The 12416-nt window shown below is 44.1% G+C and overlaps 1 protein-coding gene across 1 annotated transcript in view; it reads right to left on the reverse strand.

Moving 5' to 3' along the window:
* dusp8a (dual specificity phosphatase 8a) overlaps positions 1–12416 on the reverse strand; it is a 43679-nt gene that overhangs the window by 3002 nt on the left and 28261 nt on the right. The gene's annotated exons all lie outside the window — the stretch shown is intronic.

A 12416-nucleotide genomic window follows, 5' to 3' on the forward strand; every position in this document is an offset into this window, starting at 1 on the left:
GTTTCCTGCATGAGCTCATGTCCTGTAGCAGTGCATTGCGTCAGGCCGGGGGAATGAGAGAGGCCACAGGTGCAGGGCCAGGACAGAGGCCCAGTAACATCCCCCTGACAACCGCACAGCACACATGCCTGCACACACACGCACACAGACACACACACACACACACACACACACACACACACACACACACACACACACACACACACACACACACACACACACATGGCCATGCATATGCTCACATATTAACAAAATGATACATTCTGAGAAGATACAATCTGAAGGCATGATCACGTAATCTTGCAAGCAACATGTGCTCAATATTCACTCTCACTGCCTATAATTCCCTGTGCAACACACACACATGCACACATATACATGCACCACATAAGCACTACTCGCCCTATTCCTGTACACACACACACACGTACAAATACCCACACTCATCACTACTCTGCAGTGCCGCGGTTGTATAACTACAGGGTAGGGGCCAAAGAGAGGAGATGGGGGAGTGAGGTGTGTGTGTGTGTGTGTGTGTGTGTGTGTGTGTGTGTGTGTGTGTGTGTGTGTGTGTGTGTGTGTGTGTTGGGGCAATGACCTCGCTGAGGAGTGTGGAGAAAGGAGGGGAGTGCTTCAAGGAAACCCTGAGCTCCAGAAAGGAGATTAGAACCTAATCTAAGTTCAGCCCTGCCTGACCCAATCTAGGACGTAGCAGGCGCACACACACACACACACACACACACACACACACACACACACACACACATATATATACACATATACATATATATATATATACATATACACAGACACACACACAGACACACACGGTCACAGAGTGAGAGTGAGTGAGACATGACATCACTCTTCTAAAGTAGCACACACAGCATAGTACAGGCAGGACTTTGCCTTCCGTTGTAACACACACCCAGCTGCACTACTCATGTAGCAATGGCTGGCCAACACATACACACACGCACGCGCACGCACACACAGCAGCATGTACTGTGTACTCAACAAATACAAGATTGAGGATAGAGAATAATAAACTGAGAATTCAAAAAAAGAAGTGAAGAAATTCAGATTTGGTATTTCGATGCTATTTCACAACACCACAGCTTCTGAGGAGTGAGTGGGCTGGGTGCATCCTCATGACCCAATGCTATTCTGGGTGCACTGTCCCTTTAAGAGCAAAGTAAAGAAGGCCTGTCTGTTTCCAGCTATTAATGGCAACCGGCGGAGCAATGACATCAGCGCTCCTCATGGGGGATGGAGTGGAGGGGAAGGGTAGATTGATAGATGCAGAAAGAGCGATCAGATAACTCTCAGGAAACAGGAGAGAGGGCTTAATGCAAAGGAGGAAAAGGCTGCTAGCATGACTCTATGATCTAACCTTTTTGGCCTCTATAGTGTAGACTAAACAGACATTTGTAGTTCACAATTTGGCTTTAAACTGTGCAGGCACTGTTTCCCCCAGAGCCTCTTTGTAGTGATCCTATTGGTGGTGCTACTGCGTCGGTAATTGATAAAACAGAGGGAGGAAAGGTAGTTCTTTGAAAGGTTTCTTCCTGGTCTTCCAGCTGCTGCTGGTGTGGAGCGTGCACGCGCGCACACGCACACACACACACACACACACACACACGTTAAGAAAATAAATAGTGCTACATATAGCTACCACCACAGGCATATACAGTATCTGCGTGAGGAAGCGGTATGTTCCTGGAGACAGTTATATCAACAGGAAAAGCTATCGCGTCACACAGCAACCATTTCCCTTTCTATGTGAGGACATTGTTGGAGAGTTGTTAGAAGGACAGAAGACAGGACGTTCCACAGTGGAGACAGTGCCTATGTGTGTGTGAGGAGAAAGTGTGTATGAAGGGAAGTGAACACATGAATGAAAACACTCTTTTAAACATGTACTTGCCCTTTGATCTTGTGTGTGTGTCTGGATTAATAATTACCGCCATGATTACTGTAGATGACCTCATCTGGTGTTAAATAAACATTAAAGCAGCAGGAAAAGTGAGCGAGCCAGAGTGTGACGACTGGGAGAGTGAGTAAGGGGTTACTGGCACAAAAGGAGACTGAAGTCAGAGATAAGAGACCAGGACTGAGTGTGCCTGCCTGGTTTTTTAAGGGCAATTACATTACAGTGACATTACATCAACACAATTACAAACACCTTCCTTGTAGTCAAAGCTTTACATGGCCGGTGCTAATGGACGTCATTCGCACAGGAGATAGCATGTTATTGTCACCTTGTCACCTGACCCCACTCTACTTGAGGTTGCTATGACGAGGAGGAGGGACAGAGATGTTAATGACAGTTGGCTCATCCTGTCCCCTTGAGTGTTGTCAAGATGGAATAAAACACACAGAATGAGTGTCCAAAAGGCCCATAAATGCAGTCACACACACACACACACACACACACACACACACACACACACACACACACACACACACACACACAACAGCGAGCACCAAACAACCCGAAGAGACATAGCCTCACATTCTCCAAAAGAAAACGATGACACATACGTCAATTCCAATCTGAGAACACAAAGCATGCACATAAACACACTGTACACTCACGCTGAAGTCACCGAAAATACCCTGTGACACACACAAGCCCAGCTGTCTGTGAAGATGACATCAGAAAGTCAACTGGGAGAGATGAGTTCACCTTCAGTGCAGCATGCTAATCAGCAGAGACTAACACTTGCTGCTACTTTAAACTTCAAGAAATGAAACCTAACTGGCCAATATTTATCAAGAAGAGCTTAGGTCTATGCGCTAAGTTGCATCCTGCCCTGCGGTTTCACTTGAAAACAGAAACACATTTTTTATCACATGTTGAAGGTATGATCTTGTGCCACACAGAAATATTATTTAAACACATTCTAAATCACTTTTTGAGCAGCGCTGCGTCATGTATCTTGTACTTTTGGAAAATGTACTTGGACAGGATGTGACTAACCCAATTCAAACACACAAGCTCCACAGAAAAAAGTAAAAAAAAAAAATGTTGGGGTAGGCAAACACACAACCAGGAAAGAGGGCACTGTGTCGCCATCGGCTGCGCTAAGCCAGCGGTGACTTCCTTTTTCCATTTTCCTCTGCCCACTTCATCACTTATGCAACTGCTAATTTTCCCCTCTTGCCCTGTCAGACCCAAGTACTCAGGCCTCCTTTTGTTCGCTGGCAGCGAGCGGTGGTCCCCTTCCTCATCATGTCATTTCCTAACAGCTAACTCAATATCCACATTTCAATTCAAAGGTGCAGGTTATTCTCCTACAGACAAGTGTGTATTAAGGAGAAGACATTTGGATCAAATTCAGGCTATTTGGAGCTGTGCTGTTTGGCAAATCGATGCAGAAAAGCTGAAAGATGAATGGAAGTGGAATCCTAGAGATATTGAGACAGAGACACACAACACCTGCCTGCCTGGTTGTTGTGGTTAATGGGAGCTCTGCTGTTACATCACTGCTGTTGTTACAATTGACTGCCTCGTCAATACAAGCTCACCCCCCGCCTCTGTCCCTCTTTAACTCGTCTGTTAATCGGGGGGGCACATACAACTCAGGCGTGTACACACACACACACACACACACACACACACACACACACACACACACACACACACACACACACACACACACACACACACACACACACACACACACACACACACAGCCTCCACAGCCTGGGGGCATTGATCTGCCTGAATGACTACCCCGCACCCCTCCATCCCCTCCCTCCATCTCTCTCCTCTGTGGTTCATATCGGGGGAGACATGACGCCATCCTCTGTGCCCCTCCAGCTGTCCCCTCTACTGTGAGGGGACATTAGCATCTCAATGTGACCCCCCTCCCCTCCACATCCCTCACCCTCCCAACATGACATCATTGCACACATGTCCCACTCAGCTCCACAAAGGCTGTGCTGCAGCCTATTGAAGAGATGGAAGTGCGTGTATTTTAGGGGGCAGAGTGAGCGGTTGATAACCACGTCTGTCAGAAAGGCCTAGATTGACAGCCCATGGTTGAGATAGTAGGATGAGGTCATTGCTTTTCATGTGGGGCGTCATGTTGATGACGGCTGTGAATGGCTGTATGATTAACATGCCATCCTGGTTGATGGTTAAACTGTTTATTGTTCTTCTATCTCCATGGACAGATAGCAGCAATATGTCACTTTGATCAACTGCTGTTTCAGCAGTACCATGTTATTGCAATATAGAACTATAAACCCTGCTGTATGCTAGGCTGCATTCACAAGTGTATTTCCACAGAGACATGTTGAAGTGCCTCAAAATAACCTGTGACAGAAACAATTCTATTTTCACCTCCTGATGGAAAATGTGTGATTTTTATTTGTTAACTGTCTCTGAGCTGAGTTTGACACCTCCAGCTGCAAAACCTGACTGTTAAGAGATTAACTGTATGCACGCACGCACGCACGCACACATGCACTAAAACAAAAACACACAGTGTGAGGAGCGGCAGGTGTGGGGAGCTCTTGTGCTAACCGGTTCTCTGATATGCGCTGATATGCATATATCTCCACATTTAAATACAGACTTAACACATCTATATCCATAATATAAAGTTATGGAATGACTATTTTGAGCAATGTGCATGTAAGCGTATAATGCTGGAGAGAATTTTTTTTTTTCCCACAGCACTGTTGCTCTGCATTGCCTCATCTCTCTGTGTGAAAAGGTGTTATGTTAAACACCTGCAGTGCACACTGCACACATATTGATAACATCATCTCCACAAGACGGCATTCTGCTCAGAGAGAGAGAGAGAGAGAGGGAGCAAGACAGAGAAAAGCCAAGAGCAGAGGAAAAGAAAGAGAAAGAGCCTTTGTGATAGTTTTACATCTCAATGACCACAGGCTGAGAGAGCATGAGCACTATGTCATACTGCGGGTCACAGCTCTCATTCTTCCCCCCTGAGCCCTTTTTCTATCCTCTCTTTCCTCTTCATTGCTTCTCGTCTTCATGATGTCATCTTGCTAATCCTCCTTTTTCCTATTCTGTTTCTAAACACATTAACTGTGCAAACAAATAGGTGCGAAAACAAGTAGCAGGTCTGGCTAGGTCCCTGCAATGTATTCTTTTAGCCTCTTGTAGCAGTAAATCCCACTATTGATCTGCTACACGTCCTTAAAATTCACTTCACATCTACCTTTCATTTGCAGCATGCCTGCACAGGAATACCTCAATACCTGGGAGCCAACGGTGCCTTTGTACTCATCTGCAGCACACAATCTGTTACCAGGGGCTTTCCCCTCGTTCACATCATCTTAAGCAGTTTTCAGATGGTGTATTTTATAGTTTAACTCCCCAAATCATACTCCACGCTCTGTAACCACTGTACACAAAGGCCTCCACATGGTAAATGCCAAAGAGAGATATTCTAATACACTTATTAACCTGTACTCCTCTTTTTGCAAGCAAACAAACACACACTCTCTCCCTCCTCTCCGTGTCCAGGTGGGTACACACCTCGTAGCTCTCTCCCCTCCTTCATTCGGCGGACCCTGATCTTCAGCCTCATGTCTGTGTCCTGCAGGTCCGGCCAAAAACAGTCCTCCGCTGGGGCAATCACCACATCCAGAGGCATCCCCCAGAACACACTTTTTCTCACACACACACCAACAGATGAAAATGTTCTGGTGCTCCTTCTTTAAGGGATGGAGCGACCCCCCTTGTCACAAGAAAAAATGTCAAAACAAACAAACAGAAGTTCTCCTTAGAGAGCTGATAGAGGTAAGACCACAGTCTGAGTGTAAAAATCCCAAGTCGACAAAACTCCTGCTGGAAGTATGCTCTGCTCAAGTCAGCTGTTCCAGTGCCCAGTCGGTGACCCTCAGGGAATGGACCCAGTGCAACAAAAATAAAGGCACACTAGTCCTGAATGTCTGTGGACATGCTCCTCAAAAAGCCAATAAAGCAAGTCCACCTATAGCCAAAATCCCATATGAATGCAAGGACCACAAAAATTCCTAAAATGCTCCTACGTCAATAGTCAGTAATTCTGTGGTCTTGTGAAGAATGGCCACCACAGAGAGAGCAAGAAGAAAAAACAAAAGTGTATAGTCTGCAATGCCTGTGCGAATAAGCCAGCTGTATTCTGCCTGCAGCTGGTTTACAGAGCGTCTGTGTGTCTCGTTGAGCGCTGTGTCTGTCTCTGTGAGTCCACAGCCAGAAGAGCAGCCCACTATTGTTGTGCTGCTCCACTCTCCCTGTCTCTCATTCGCTCACTCGCTGGCTTACACTCCTCCCTTTCCCTCCCTCCTCCTCTCTCGCTCGCTCTGCAAAGAGGATGACGGAGCTGCACTCTCTCTTCGAGCTCTGGGGGTGAATGAGCTCACTTGCCGTGAGCTCAGACTCTACCCTCCCTCCCTCCTTCCCCCCTCCTCCTCTGCTACCTCCCTTGCACCCTCCATCTCTTGTGGAGCCAGCGCTCCGTCATAGCTAATGTCTAAGGCATGTAACCACATTCCTTACTCACCCAACAAATATGCGGCCACCTCAGGGGCCTAGCTGCGGAGCAGGCCTCTATCAGGGAACGATAGAGGCGAAGACACAGCTATCAGGCTGTTTAGCTTGGCTTACGAAAAGAGGCTTGTGTTGATGTGCATGACAATATGCTTCTTAAAATGAAATATGATGTTTGCATGTTGTGAATTTGACTGTAAGAATAAAAAACTAATAAAAAAGGAGCTAATCTGTCATGGATATAAAACATCACAGATGATTGTGATATACGGTATCAGTTTTCAAACTTTGTGTTCTGCACCTTCATAAATGTCCTGTATATATCAGCAGAAATTAAATACCCACATTAGGTTGATTGCCTTAAATGTACTGTAGTTCTAAACACATTACATTTAGTGCAGTGGGGGATTAAGACTGTGTCAGTGTGTTGAAAGCTGATTTGTCTCTGAAGGTGCGGGAATGTGTGTGACTTCACCGCGTTTCCTGCACTGGTTCATGTCTAATGTGCCTGTGTTTGGACACTGTGTTCTTGTCTTCGCTGATGAAAATGTAAGAGAGGAGAGGAGAGGAGAGGAGAGGAGAGGAGAGGAGAGGAGAGGAGAGGAGAGGAGAGGAGAAGAGAGGAGAGAGAAAATAAAACTGAAGCTGAGGAGAAGAGGGGAGCAGGAAAAAAAGAAACAAGTGCAGACAAAAGAGGAAAGGGAAGACTGGAGGTGATGAGAAGACCAAACAAGCTTGTGGTCGGCAGCCATCATCCATTTGAAAGGCCACAGACTCCTGGTACTTTACTATGGAATGACAAACATGTAGGCCACAAGTCCAGCTATGGAAACAAAGCAGCACAGGATTTCACATAACCGCTGGAGGAGACTGAATGTTAACTAATTATTATGTCAGTACAGATGTTTAAAATACATTTTAAACCTAACACATAGAATTATCCTTGAAAACCCAAGATAATTTATTTTCTTTTATATATGACCACAGTAAGCAGATTTAAAAAAAAAAAACCCAAATCAATCTCTTGCAAGTTAATATAATACCTGCCATGAGTAGGCCAGTGTAACGTCCTTCCTGACTGTCTGTTCAGTCTCAGGTTGAGACATCACGGTACACTGAATACATTCAAACCAGGTCAGATGGGCTTCAGTACATGAAGTCATTGCACAGCTCAAACAAAAAAAGGCAAATAAGCTTATACAAGATGTCTAGTTAGGGGGCCAGCTGCAAACTGACAGACTGACCTCATCTCATCACTATAGACCCCTGAATGATTACATATGGGTGAGAACAGCCTTACGTCACCCTCTGTTCAACTGTGGGTCACTGAGAGAGGGAGTGAGAGAAAATAGGTCACTTGCTGATGATGAGCTTTGTGAAAAATGCAGACATTGGTTTTGTGACGAACCGTGAACAAACACACACAAATTGTGGCGCTCACATGCCCATCATAATACATGTACACAGACACACAGATGAATCATGGTGCACGCACATACGCGCACACACACACACACACACACACACACACACACACACACACACACACACACACACACACACACACACACACACACACACACACACACTTTGCTCCTCATCTGCAGCTGGTTGGAGCAGGTGTGGCACTCCACAGTGGTCAACTAGGGTCACTACACTTCAAACACACCAATCATCACCCCGGTTTGAATACACACCTCATTTCTGTTGTTCTGTCAGTGTGGCTTGAAGCCATAAACCAGCTTTGAAACGCAGTACTTCCTCACACCTGCGAAAACCATGGTGGTGGAGGCCAACAGCAACAAAACAAAGTAGCCGCTGGTGTTTTTAACGGTCAAAAGCAAACCCCCCCAATTCTCTTTATACCCCCTCTCCTCCTCCCATAGTCCACGGCAGGGTGACAAGACCCAGAATAGTAGGTGTGTTAATTAGAGGATTACAGCCAAGATGCAATAAATGACAGCCAGGCCTTTTTATTGACTGCACATGTGTGCTCTGCTGTGACAGAAATAGGTGGGACAGTCACTCTAGGCACCCCCTCCTCTGACATCTCCTAGATTTAGAGCGTGCTTTTATGGTCGAGGGCTTGTTACTGGGACAACGCAAAGTTTACACACACATACACATACACACATAGAGACGAGCCTAAACAGACAAGTAGAGATGGGAAGATGAGTATGAGATAACGGTGTAAGACAGAAACAGAGAAGGTGTGTAAAGGCCAAAGGGGCCTTGGAGAGCAGAACCACATGGCACAGCCCTTCCAGACTGGAAACCACAAGATATGTTGTGAATGATGCAAACTGAGAAGAGAAACAGTAATGAGAGTTACGGCTGTTACATGTTGGTACAGTAATGTAAAAACACTTTCTCTGTACATGAAAGCTGTAGAGAAAATTAGAAAAGTATAAGTTAGGATTCACATTTTTGTCACATTCACCTTACAGCCAATATATGGGATGTTTAGTTTCATGTTTGTGAAATTGCTAGAGAGGAACTGTGAATCCAAATGTATTCTAGACTAAAGTAAGGACATCATCAGCTGACAGGTGTGACCTGATCCATACTCTTTACTTTAAACATTTTTCTGTATACTATTTAGCTCCTTACACTTCTATATATATGTTGTATATATTCACTTAATATTAATATTTTCTTTCTCCCTATTGCATGCTTGAACATCCTTGAAGAGGATTTATTGTCCCTATTTGACAGCCCCTTACTTGAATATACTTATTTTATTAACTTATTTAAAAATAAAAAATCATTTTAACTTCTGTACTTTGTCTTTGTTGTTACTTTGTTAATAAAGTGATTACGTGATTGAAGATTTTATATAAATTTGGATGGAATTTATTGTATGTTGTTTAGATTGTAAAGCTATCTGACAAAACTTTTTTGACACAAAAGATTTTGGGCTTTGTAAATAAAACTGACATGACTTGAAAGGTGGGGCCTGACAAACCCAATCAAACATGTTCTGACGAAACAGCAATTTGTGTTATAAACACTATATTTCAGCTTTAATGGCCACAATGAAGGCATGATTTGAAAAATACTTACATATAAATGTATCAAATCTCTAGCAATTTGGAGCAGAGGTTATACACATATGGTTGTGATCCAATCACCTCAGTCTAAAATTACCAATGCAAACCATAACTCCAAAATCCTTTTTGGTTACATACGTGTGGAAAAACTGCCATACATGTTTGTACTAATGTCATAATGTTATAAAAATGTTTTTTTATATGTTTCATATATTTCTTCAGCATCTGTCACCCCTGAGACAGGCAGCAACAGGAGTGTCATCCTAAACCACATATCATCTGTCAGGATATCATGGGAAGGAGAAACGTCATTCTCCGGATAGAGTAGGTTAGGGTGATAAAGACTGTGAGTTAATGTATGTGTGAGTTCATCTTTGTGTGTGTGTGTGTGTGTGTGTGTGTGTGTGTGTGTGTGTGATTGTGTGTGTGTGCAGCCATGTGTGTGAACAACTGTGTGTTGCAACCATGTGTGAACAGGATGAACGGAGCAAGGTGTGAGGCACAAGTATGCATATTGGCCTATGCACGAGTGTGTGTGTGTCTCTATATGTGCATTTATATGTGAATGCGTAATTATCTTGTATATGCATGTATACTGATGTATGTGCGTGTGTGTGTGTGTGTGTGTGTGCGCGTGTGTGTGTGTGTGTTGATAGTGCCGGTTGTCAGGGGATCAGTAACAAGGCTGCTCTTGCAGTGATGTAATGCCTACAGGAGAACACAGCTGCCATGCCTGGGGGGTGAGGTAGTCACCAGGGGAGAGAGAGGGGAGGCTGGATGGAGGGATGGAGCAATTGAGGATGGGGGAGGTGCTGCAGGGGTAGATTAGGTGGGTGGGGGTACTGAGAGGTGGGAGATGGAGGGGGTGTTTGAATCCGTAGGGAGAGGGTAGCTGAGATGACCTGGTTGTCTCGCAGGGGGACAATAATGGTGTAGTAGGTAATCGTGTATGCCTCTGTGTGGGTGTGTGCGTATGTGCCTGTGTGTGTTTGGTGCTTGGTATCTAACCTTTCAAGTATTGAAAAGTTTGCATTAAATGTATGGTCAGATTCTTATATAATTGTTATTTATAATCTATTTCCTAATCTAAATCAGGAAACGCATTTAAGATTATATCTTATTTAAAAGGTATAATATGCAGAATTTTCCTAAAAAAACTATGGATAGACTTATACAAAAGAAAAAAGAAAAAAAAAAAAAAAAAAAAAAAAAAAATATATATATATATATATATATATATATATATATATATAATCCCTCTCAATCATCACTTATGACCGACTATAAGTGTGTGTCTGTGTATTTATCTACAGAGGCTCTGCCATCTGCCTATATTTTTCTTATTTTGCTGTGTTCTGGACCTTTGGACAGTGGGTTTATAGCCCCTAGCCAATAACAGCGCACAGGTGTGAGGTCTGGACTTGTAGCATAGCAACCAGGTTACATCACTGTCACTGTCCCTCTCCTCTGCTCAGCTCTGTGTCATGCATGTATAAAGAGCGGCAGGTCTGTGTGCCTGTTCGACCGAGGTGGGGCTGAGCTTCACACAGGCAGAGCAGAGAAATCGTGAAATGTTCAGAAAATAACGTTTATTTCTTTGATTCACAACTTTGTTCTCGCCAGCACTGCTCCCTCTCTTCATTCACTCTCTAGCTCGCACAATCACCACTTCTTTCTCTCTTTTGCTTGCTCGTTGAGGTGGAGATGAGTTTGCAAAGACCATTGTATGCCTTCAGGCCAATGTCTTCATCTAAGTCTGATGCACTAAGTGGAATTGAGCATATATTGCTAAAGGAATAAAAAAAAAGTTAATTGCTGCAAACTAATAATTGAAAAAAGCTGCATTTTTCTTTCAGCACCCAGTTTCAGTTACTTCATTGGTATATTGATATTGAAAAGGACTATTCTTATTCCTAGTGTGTGTAAGTGTGTCAATCCACTTGCCTTTTCACCTACCTCTAACAGAACTACCTTCCTCCTCTGAACACTTGTTTTCAGAAAGATAATGGGAGTTTTGAGAGGGAATGATAACATAAAAAAAGGTTGAAGAGGTAAAGAGGAAAGCAGAGGAAGATGGAGGGAAGTGCTTCTTTAGACGAGGAGAGCAGGCATTCACAGGGTGTATGACATTACCAGAAGAGGCCCTGATGAACTACTTGGTCGTGTGTGTGCTCATGCATGAGGTAGTTTCATCTTTATCTGTGCAGCCTGGAGGGAGGCCTTCTCGCATCAGTCATGCAGCAGACCCCCTGCCCTCCAAACAACTTAACCCCCTGGAGGAGCTCAGAACCAGGGGCTACTGCACCAGTTAATCTGTCCCACTGGCAAGAAATAAGTTTAGACACACACACACATATATATACACTTGTGTAAGCATGCATACAAACACACACACACACAGACACACAAAGGAGAGAGGAGGGTAAGCTATCAAACACACCAAGGGGGGCTTTCAGGACCAGACGGGATCTCATAAACCAGATGAACTACTTAAAAATCCCAGTTGGAGATGTTCAGCGGTGTGTGTATGTGTGTGTCTGTGTGTGTGTGCTTACGTGGAGACAAAAGGGGGGCTGTTAAGCCTCAACATGAAATGCTGGCCACCGCAGGCATGTGCTTACAGTGTGCTTGCATGCATACAAAGCCTGTGCATTTACTTTGTGTAAAAATGTGAGCGTATAAAGTTAAGTGAAGTGTTAATTTGAGCCAAGAGTGAGATGGCTCACAGCTGGCTTCTTTGGTTGTATAGAGATGACTAATGCATGTGTGTATGCATGAGAGTGAGAAGAAAGGCTAAACATTGTATGTGTATGACCCATGCATATCTGTCTGCAGGAATGAAAAAGTGTGTG

Source organism: Scomber scombrus, chromosome 6, assembly GCF_963691925.1.
Source record: "Scomber scombrus chromosome 6, fScoSco1.1, whole genome shotgun sequence".
Classification (NCBI taxonomy): Eukaryota; Metazoa; Chordata; class Actinopteri; order Scombriformes; family Scombridae; genus Scomber; species Scomber scombrus.